Source organism: Erinaceus europaeus, chromosome 15, assembly GCF_950295315.1.
Source record: "Erinaceus europaeus chromosome 15, mEriEur2.1, whole genome shotgun sequence".
Taxonomy (NCBI): Eukaryota; Metazoa; Chordata; class Mammalia; order Eulipotyphla; family Erinaceidae; genus Erinaceus; species Erinaceus europaeus.
In genome coordinates, this window is record NC_080176.1 from 30,475,145 (window position 1) to 30,486,491 (window position 11,347).

Here is an 11,347-nt window from a genome sequence, read left to right on the forward strand (position 1 = left end):
ATATTTCTCCAAAGAAGATCTACAAATAGTAGCAAGCACATGAAAAGAAGTACAACGTCTCCAGTCACAAAGGAGAGGCAGCCCTAAACTACAATGAAATACTAGATCATGCCATTAGGATAGCTACCACTTTAAACATAGTAGCAAGACTTAGGGAGGATGTGGAGAAACTGGATCCCTACAACATAATTTGAATATATTATGCAACATGAGACAAGCCCACCACATAAAGACAAACACTCTCTCTGATTCTACTTGTGCAAGATACTAGACAGTCAAAGCAGAATGGTTGTTGCCAGGGGTTCCCCATGGGAGAATGGGAATCTTTTAATGAGTATGGAGTTTTAGTTCTGGGGGCAGGGTGGTAGCACACCTGGTTGAGGGGACATGTTACAATGCACAAGGACCCAGGTTCAAGCCCCCAGTCCCCACCTGCAGGGGGTTAAAAGTTTTCGAGTGATGAGGCAGTGCTGCAGGTGTCTCTCCCCTTTCTATCTCTCCACTCCTCTCTTTGTTTTCTGTCTCTACCCAAATAATTTTTTTTTAATTTTTAAAAGAAACAAAAATTTTATTTTAAAAAAGAAATTATAGATAGAACTAAAGTGATTGTGCTTAATTATATTTTTTAAATTAAATAGAATTTATTATTATTATTAAGTTATTTATAAAATTAAAAATATCGTCAAGACCACAGGATAAGAGGGGTACAATTCCATACAATTTCCACCACCAGAGTTCCACATCCCATCCCCTCCATTGGAAGCTTTCCTGTTCTTTATCCCTCTGGGAGCATGGACCCAGAATCATTATTGGGTGCAGAAGGTGGGAAGTCTGGCTTCCGTAATTGCTTCTCCACTGAACATGCACATTGACAGGTGGATCCATACTCCCAGCCTGTTTCTACCTTTCCCTAGTGGGGCAGGGCTCTGGAGAGGTGGGGTTCCAGGGTACATTGGTGAGGTCTTCTGTCCAGGCAAGTCAGGGGTGTTTGTTCGCTTGTTTGTTTTGCCTCCTGGGGCTCAGTGTCTGCACTACAAATCCACTGTTCCTGTAGCCATTTTTTTTTTTCAAAAAATTGTTATAAGACAGAGAGAAATTGAGAGGAAAGTAGAAGACAGAGAGGGAGAGAAAATGATAGACACCTGCAGACATGTTTCACCACTTGTGAAGCAACCCCCTGCAGGTAGGGAGCTGAGGGGCTTGAACCACGATCCTTATGCGGGTCCTTACGCTTTGCACTATCTGCGCTTAACCCAATGCACCATTGCCCAGCCCTCACCCCCACCCCAAATAGAATTGTATAGTTTTCTCTGCTCCAAAGCTTCCATGGGTCTCCCACCTCTTTCAGAGAAAAAGCTACAGGAAATGACTCTTGAAGCCCTGAAACCAGCATGTTCTCACTCCCTCTTCCCTCCTGGCCCCACTCCACACTACGTCAGCCTCCTTGCTCCTTCTCCAACTCACCAGGTGCACTCCAGGGTACCTATTTCCTGGCTGCTTTGACTAGAAAGCTCTTTCTTTAGGTAACATCGTGACTCATTTCCTCCCCTCTTTCAAGTCTTTGCTCAAATGTCACTCACTCAGTGGGGTCTTCCCTGACTTGATATTTAAAACTGACAGGTTTCCCCCACCCCGTTAAGTCCCCACCCCCTTTTTTCTCTGTTTTATGTCTCTGCCTACTTATCACTGTCTAGTAGACCACATTGTACTGCAGCATTTTGTCTGTGTTTCCACCCACTGGAATTAAGCTCCAAAAAAACAAGCATCTTCTCTTGTTTTGTTCACTGATTGCAACACACATGGCAGGGACTTGGTTCATTTTAGGAAGCAGGACATTGCTCTACATAGCAGAGTACATACCTTCCAAAGCTTGAGGTCCCATGTTCAATCCCTGGCACCATAGACAATACTGAGGGGGCTCCACAGATGGTGGGGGGTGATGCTGTGTTATCTTTCTTACCCTTTCCCCTTTCTTCCCTCTCACCTGTCCCTAAAAGAGTTAGAATGAAAAGCAACATGGGCTAGGGAGACCTTTGGTTTATTCCCTGGCACTGAATTTTTTTAAATAAAACAAGGCAGGCCAGGAGGTAGCATAGTGGCTAGAATGCCAGGCCTAGAAGCATGAGATCCTGAGTATGATCCCTGACATAAAATATGACAGAATGACACTCTTGTTCTCTTTCTCTTTCCCTACCTCTCCTTCATGTTAATAAAATAATAAAGCAATACTACATAGTTTCAAGTGATATGGTCAGCTCCTTTGCAATGAGTGAGACAAGCCAAAAAGAGAAAGATCAATAAGATCAATACCAAGTGATCTCACTTATAGGTGGAGCTTAAGAATAAAGAACAGTAATGGAAGACATACAGTGAAACTTGGACTGGATATGATGTATGACCCTAGGGAAAGAGAGAAAGGGACAGGATGAAGGGACACTGGGATCCTGGTGTGTCTCCTAGGAATCAGGAGAGATGAAAGGCTGTGCCTAGGTGTTAAAGACTATACTGAAAGTCCTTAACCTCCCAACGCAAGTGAAAAAAAAATTGGGGCCAGGTGGTGACATACCTGGTTGAAGGCACATGTTTTAATGCACAAGGACCCAGGTTCAAGCCCCCATCCCCATCTTCAAGGGAAAGCTTCATGAGTAGTGAAGCAGAGCTGCAGGTGTCTCTCCTCTTCTTTCTTTCCTTCATCTTTAACAAAATAAAATGAAGAAAGTCTATTGCAGGCAAGAAACCTAAATGAGGACCTGGTGATAGTGGTAGGAGGAGAAGGAGGAGGAGGGGGAAGGGGGAGGATGAGGAGGAGAACATTGTCTGACCTTAACAACCAAGTCTCAAGTGTGAATCTCCTTTTCACAAAGGGCCTTCACAAGTCCCCACTCCACTACAGACGGCTGGACATGATCACATTTTACAGTTTCAATACTTTGCACAGACTGATGTTTTCCAACCCCTGTAACAAAGGCTCAAGGGCCAGAGAAGTAACTCACATCTTTGCCAGGTGCACAACCCAAGTTCAAGTCTGGCCTCACTGCACTGAAGAAAGCTTCCGTGCTGTGTTCTCTTTCACTCCTACTCCATCTCTATTAAAGTCAATTAACAGTGACTTAAGGGGAAGTCATTATCAGTCCCTATCTACACAGAAGTGGAGGCTCTGGCCCCACATCAAGGAGCAGCACACCGAAGGGCCTGGAATTTCTGGATGCAATTAATCCAGAATTTCAGGAATCACATCCAGAATCTGCCAGAAGCCATCAGACTCCATAATACCCCCTGAATTCTTCTCCTTGCATTTCATTCACAATGATATCTCCCACAGATTCTAACAGTTAAATAGCTAACCCCTGTAGCCATAAATTTCTGTCACACCACAAACTCAGTCTTGAGAAGGCTGCCCTTCTGGGTTTTCAATGGAAATTCATGACATCTTGCAGGAGCATAGGGGCTGCTGACTCTAATGCATCCCTGTATCCAACTACAGGTGGAAATAGAAAGATAGGAAGCACTCAGGGCTGCAGGTCCACCATGCTTCTGTGTGGATCAGAAAGGAATCATCCCAACAAGGTCAGGCCCTGGTACTCCCATACTCAAGAGATCCCAGGCTGGGTCTAGCAGCCAAGGAGTTCAGAGAAGAAGGGCAGCTGGAGCCAGCCATGCATGCCTGGCTGCCCGAGATGGCCTGAAGGCTTTGAGCATCCAGAAAACACACACACACACACACACACACACACACACACACACACACACACACACAGAGGTTTTTATGAGGGCTGTAACCCAATTGACAAAGGCGAGCTCTCTCCACCTGGAAATGTCCCTGCTCTGAACCAGTTGCCTTGCCAACAAGCCACATGTTTCCACTCTGTGGAATCCAATTTCTGAGCGATGTGACAGTGACAGGTCCAGACACATGATACACAGTTCCAAGGTGCCTTTGAACACCTGTTGAATAGCTAAGAGCACGTGGGGCCCTGGATGTGCTTGATCCATGTGAGATGTATGCTGGGCAGATGCAGGTCCAGTAAGTGTGTCCTCCCCCCAGAAGTCCCCCCAGGATCATGCAACATCCCCCAAACCTCAGCATCCTGCAGATGACACAAGGCTAAGCTGTACTCGACATCCTCATCATTACTGTGATGATTGTGCACACCGTCAATACAGTAGGTGATCCTCCTGAGAATCCTATGAGGTGGATGTAATGAGGGAGGCATCAGAGGTAGGTAATATTAAAGAGGTGTCAGGACTGCTTCATTCCAGCTAAGGAACAGAGACACAGAAAGGGATGGCCATTTACCCTGATTTGCACAGCTAGAGAAAGAGATGATGGGAACTAAACTCCGAACCTCAGCTGTTGCCTTCAAGTTCATCCCTTAAACATTCTGCTATGCTACTCTTCTCAGATGCTCGTTTTTTTAATATTTATTTACTTAAATATTTTTGCCTTTGTTGTTTTATTGTTGTAGTTATTTTTGTTGTTGTTGGGTAGGACAGAGAGAAATGAAGAGAGGAGAGGAGGAGAGAAAGGTAGACACCTGCAGACCTGCTTCACCACTTGTGAAGTGACTCTCCCCACAGGTGGGGAGCCAGGGGCTCGAACCCTGATTCTTACGACAGTCTGTGCACTTTGTAACACCTGTGCTTAACCTGCTGCGCTACTGCCTGACTCCCAGATGCTCTTTTTTTTTATCACTAAGGTTATCTCTGGAACTAGCTATCTGTACAATAAATACATCACTCCCAGAAACCATTATTCTTTAGTTTGATTTGATAGGACAGAGGGAAATTGAGAGGGAAGGGGGAGGGAGAAACAGAGAGATACCTGCAGCATTGCTTCAACACTCATGAAGCTTCCCTCTGCAGGTGGAGACCAAGGACTTTAACCTAGGTCCTTGCATATTTTATTTGTGTGTGCTACCAGCTGTGCCACCACCCAGGGCCCAAGATTGATTGATAGATTTTTTTTTTGCCTCCAAGGTTATAGCTGGGGCTCAGTGCCTGTGCCCCACTGTTCCTAGAGGCCATCTTTTTTCCATTATTGTTGTTGCTGTTGCTGTTACTGTTATTGTTGTTGCATAAGACAGACAGAAATTGAGAGAGGACAGGGAAGATAGAGAGGGAGAGAGAAAAGCAGACATCTAGAGACCTGCTTCACCATTTGTGAAGCTACCCCCCAGAAGGTGGGAAGCCAGGGGCTCAAACCAGGATCCTTTCTTAGGTCCTTGTACTTAGCACTATGTGTACTTAACCCAGTGTGCTATGGCCCAGCCCCAATTGATTTATTAATGACAAAGAGGGAGGGAACTGGAGCATCATTCTGGCACATGTGAGGCCAGGGATCCAACTCAGGACTTCATGTTCTCAGGTCCAATGCTTCAGTTACTTCACTACCTGCACACAAAGCCGTTGATTTTTTTGCTGCGGGCAGGGGTGGGGGTCTGTAGGGGCTCTCCAGAAACTAATGTGCAACCATAATACCCAGTGCAGTCCCAAGATGCGTCTGTTGTGGTGGCACCCAACACAGCTTCCTGTGGCATAGCTCTGCAGCTGTCCTAGCCCGCCACAGGGACAACCCCACTCATAGCAGGTGTCTCACTCATCCCACTCATTCACAGACTCCTTCCTGAGCCATGCTTCTCATCTCATTGGGCCCAGCCTCCACTAGAAGCTCAGCTCTCCTTTCACCCTTGGTCCCTCCGCTAAGAGAACAGTCCCATTTGCTATCTTGGCGGGGGGTGGGGGGGCTTCAAATCTGTTTCTAGGATTGCTCACAAGCAATAGTTTTCTAGGCTGGGAGTATGGATAGACATGCCAGCATCCTGGCCAGCAGAGAAGCAATTATACAAGCCAGACTTTCCTCCTGTACTCCAAAAAGAATTTCTATCCATACTCCCAAAAAGGAGGAAGTGATAGGGGAAGATGACCAGAAGGCTCTGAACACCAATTCCACTGGGACCTGAAACATTTGTCACTAGGAATATTTGTAATGGTATCTATTATAGTAATGGATATTACCAAATGGTAATATCATTACTGAATGGGAAGCAAATCTGGAAAACACCAGAGGAAGTCAGGCACTGTTTCTCTTATCTGAGAGAGGTAAGGAAAAAAGGAAGGCCACTGAGAAGTAGAAATGGGTATAGATGTGACTTAGAAAGGAAGTGAAGTTAGGACAGTAGAAGTGAATGAAAATGGACAAAAAATATATAGATACAGATATAGATGATAGATAGATAGATAGATAGATAGATAGATAGATAGATAGATAGATATAGATATATAGTAAACCCATATCTGTGACCTGGAGAGAACTATTGCCTTTTCCACTGGAAGAAGATGGGGACATAGAACTCTGGTGGGGGTAACAGTGTGGAATTACATCCTTATTATCTCATTATTTTTCAAAACAATATTAAATCACTAGTAAAAAACTTTTAAAAAAAAAAAAAGTCTGTCTTCTCAGTCCACCTCAGCCATCAGAATAACCACTAATCCCAGGGGTGAAATGCCCCTGAAGCTTCAAACATGTCTTCCTTCATCTCACTCAGCTACTTAGCCCTGAGGTCAAAGTGCTGTCTACATCATGTTTTAAAGGACTGATTCTGGAGGGCCAGGTGGTGGCACACATTACTATATTCAAGGATCCAGGTTCAAAACTCCCACTCCCCACCTGTGGAGGGGAGCTTAAATAGCACTGAAGCAGGTTGTGGGTGTCTCTCTTTTTCCCTCCTTCTCTATTACCCTCTCCCCTCTCAATTTCTCTCTGTCCTATCAAATAAAAAGAAAAAAATGGCCACTGGGAACAGTGTATTTATCATGCAGGAATTAAGTCCCAGTGATAATTCTCATGACAATAATAAAAAAAAAAACTTTTAATGGAGGATTCAGGTGGTGATGCATGTATCACCATGTGCAAGGACCCAAGTTCAAGCCCCAACTCACTCATCACCTTTAAGGAGAAAGATACATGAACAGTGAAGCAAGTACTTCAGGTGTCTCTAGGTTTCTCTCTCTCTCTCTACTTCCATCCTCCTCTATTTCTCTGTCCTATCAAATAAAGAAAAAATAAAAATAAATTTTAAGAATGATTGATTCTTTAAAAAGAACTGATCATCCCCACCTGCAGGGGGAAAGCTTCACAAGTGGTGGAGCAGGGCTGCAGGTGTCTCTCTATCTCTTTCCCTCTCTACCTCCCCCTACCTCTTGATTTCTCTGTCAAATAAAGATAATAAAAATAAAGATAATATTTAAAAAGAACTGATCAAATGGTAACAAAAGTATCTGTCCATTTGGGGCTGATAGATGGCTCACGTGTCAGGGCAGGGCATACACATACCATGTACAAGGATTCTGGTTCAAGCCCTGGGGCACCTCACAGGAGTGTCTGCAGGGGGGAAGCTTCACAAGTAGTGGGGTGTTGCTGCAGTGTCTTTCCTTCTGTCTCTGCCTATCTCTTTTTTTAATATTGTATTTATGCATTTAATTGATAGAGACAAAGAGAATTTGAGAGGTAAGAGACAGGCAGAGAAGGAGAGAGGAAGAGAAATGCCTGCAGCATTGCTTCACCACTTGTGATGCTTCCCTCTGCAGGTGGGGGCCTTGGGCTTGGACCCAGGTCCTTGCAAGTGGTAATGTTCACTCTACTGGGTGCACCACCATCCAGTCCCTCTCTCTTTTCCCCTCTGTCTCTCTCTGCTTCTTACCCTCTATCTAGTGGAAAGGGAATGATAGCCACCAAAAGCTGTGAGTTATAGAGCCTTGCATGTACCAAGTCCCAGAGATAGCCCTAGTGGCAATAAATAAACAAACTTGATTATTTCACTGAAATAGTTGGCTGCATCATAACAAAGTTGGCCAGACCCATAGACCTAAACAAATCTTTGCAGGGCCAAAATATAGCTCATCTAATGGTTCCACATATGTGAGCCTGCGTTCAAACCCCAGCATCATAAGGGACCACCAGATTGGTGGGGAAGCTCCTTGAATAGTGGGACCATGCCATGCTGGAGTGTCTCTCCTTCTCCATCCTTGATTTCTCTCCAGTTCCTCTATCTGAAATTTTAAAAATTTAAGAGATCAGATAAGCCCAGAATCAGCATAATAAAGCTTGGGTGAGACCTCAGAAACTCTTCCCCTTGCCAAGTTATGAATATTTTTAATATTTCCTCTTAGAGTCTCATGAAGACTGGATGAAGAAAGTATATAAGTCAGCAAAATAAACCAATACACAAACAAAGAGATCCCTTACAGAATGGGAGATCTTTTTTTAAAATATCTTTATATATTTATTTATTTATTTTCCGTTTTGTTGCCCTTGATGTTTTTTTCATTGTTGTTGTAGTTATTATTGTTGTTGTTGATGTCATCGTTGTTGGATAGGACAGAGAGAAATGGAGAGAGGAGGGGAAGACAGAGAGGGGGAGAGAAAGATAGATACCTGTAGACCTGCTTCACCGCCTATGAAGCAACTCCCCTGCAGGTGGGGAGCCAGGGGCTCGAACCAGGATCCTTATGCTGGTCCTTGCAATTTGTGCCATGTGCACTTAACCCACTGTGCTACTGCCCAACTCCCAGAGAAGATATTTCTTTACATGCCATACATCAGATAAGAGTTTAATAATCAAAACATATAAAGAGCTTGCCAGACTCAACAATGAGAAAGCAAATGACCCATCCCAAAATGGGGAGAGAACATGGACAGAATATTCACCAGAGAGTAAATCATGTTAAGTGAAATAAGTCAGAAACAAAAGGATGAATATGGGATGATCTCACTCTCAGGCAAAAGTTGAAAAAAACAAGATCAGAAGAGAAAACACATGTACAACCTGAACTGGAGTTGGTGTATTGCACCAAAGTAAAAGACTCTGGGGTGAGTGGTTGGGGGAGAGTACAGGTCCAAAAAGGATGGGAAACGACCTAGTAGTGGTTGTACTGTTAAGTGGAAAAGTGAGAACTGTTATGCATGTGCAAACTATCGTATTTACTGTCAAATGTAAAGTATTAATCCTCCAATAAAGAAATTTTTTTTAAAAAGGAAACAAAGAAATTGTGCAAGAGGATCCTTTCTGACACTGCTATTCTACTGAATTTACTGCCTTTTATTAGGTCCAGAGGAAGATCTAGTGAACTTTAACATGTGTATATAGCTCCTGAGAATAATTTCATAAAATATATTTATTCTTTGCTTTACACAAAGAGAAGTCTTTCTAAGCTTTCTAGGGAAAAAAATCTGGTAAATTTAACTTTATTATATTTCCAAGAAAAGGGTATTTAAAGAAATACTTTGAAGGTTCATTATCTTATGTTCTCTACTTCTATATGTATTTGAAATTGCTCATTAAAAGATTAAAAAGAGTGGGCCTGCTGGTTGTGCACTGGTTTAAGTGCACATAGTGCAAAGACCCATGCAAGGATCCCGGTTTGAGCCCCCAGATCCCCACTTGCAGGAGCATCACTTCACAAGTGGTGAAGCAGGTTACAGGTGTCTCTTTTCATCTTCCCCTTTCCTCTCAATTCCTCTCTGTCATATCAAAAAAAAATTGTTTTGAAAAAAAAGGCCACAGAAGCAGTGGATAAATATTGCAGGTCCTGAGCCCCAGTGATAACCCTGGAGGCAAAAAGAAAGAAAGAAAGAGAGAGAGAGAGAGAGAGAGAGAGAGAGAGAGAGAGAGAGGAAGGAAGGAAGGGAGAGTGAGAGAAAGAAAGAAAGAAACATGGAAAGAAAAGAAGGAAGAAAGAAGGAAAGGAAAGGAAGGAAGGAAGGAAGGTTGGTAAGCTTCATGATATTGTATTGTTAAGTAAAAAAGAAAAAAATCTTTACATAGTGCAAATGCTACTCACCCTTCCAAAAACAAACAAACAAAACTACTCTGCTATTTATGTATATATTTATATTATAAAACTGAAGCTTCTCTCATATACAATTTCACCACACCCAGGTCACTTTTTAATTCAGAGAGAGAAAGATAGAGAGAGGAAGTGACACTATGCCACCAGAGCTTCCTCTAATACTACAGCATCTCTCACTTGGTGCCAGGACTCTAAACTAAGCTGTGAGCATACTCAGTGGGCTACATCTCCTGCCAAAACTATGTGACTCCTATGTGGGTATCTGTATGTATGTATGTATCTTCAACTTGCATCTGTGTATATGATTGTATGTATAATTTATGTGAAATTCAATTTTCTGTACACTAGGGTTCTTGAAGTCAAAAATAATTATTCTTAACAACAACAAGAAAACAACAAGGGCAACAAAAGGGAATAAATAAATATTTAAAAAAATAAAATAAAAATAGAGGATTCGGGCGGTAGCGCAGCGGGTTAAGCACAGCGAGTTAAGCACAGCGAGTTAAGCGCAGGTGGTGCAAAGCAAAAAGACTGGCGAAGGATGTGGTTCAAGCCCCCAGCTCCCCACCTGCAGGGGAGTCGCCTCAAAAGCAGTGAAGCAGGTCTGCAGGTGTCTATCTTTCTCTCCCCCCTCTCTGTCTTCCCCTCCTCTCTCCATTTCTCCCTGTCCTATCCAACAGCGATGACGACAAAAAAAAAAAAAAGCATTTCTGGGGCTGGAGAGATAGCGATAGCATAGTAGTTATGCAAATGTGTTTCTTGCCTGAGGCTCTGAGGTCCCAGTTTAACCCCACAGTAAGCACCACAAGTAGCAGCTGAGCAATGCTATTTATCTCCCTATCTATCTCTCTTTCTTTCTTTCTCTCTCTCTGTACTTCTCTCACTAAAATAAATAAATATTTCTATTATCTTTATTTATTGGATAGTGATAGAAATTGAGAGGGAATGGGGAGATACACAGGGAGAAAGACAGACACTTGCAGCACTGCTTCACCACTCACAAAGCTTTCCCCCTGCAGGTAAGGACCAGGGGCTCAAACTAAGGTCCTTGCACATTATAACATCTGCATTCAGCAGGTGCACCACCACCCTGCCACAGGTATTTTTTTTTAATTATTAGTCAGGGCTGGTTGATAGCACAGCAAGTGGTGCAAAGAGCCCCCCTCCCCGTCTTCCACTCCCTTCTCAATTTCTCTCTATCCAACCAACAATAACAATGGTCTCATTACCCAGCAAGTGAGGGTCTGACATCTATCTTGGTTTATAAAAGTCCTATCTGTTTAACAAGTAGAACCTAAACTGGAGTTGGTGTATTGCACCAAAGTAAAAGACTCTGGCTGGGGTGGGGGTGGGGAGGAGAATACAGGTCCAAAAAGGATGACAGAGGACCTAGTAGGGGTTGTATTGTTATGTGGAAAACTGGGAAAGGTTATGTATGTACAAACTATTGTATTTACTGTCTAATGTAAAACATTAATCCCCCAATAAAGAAAAT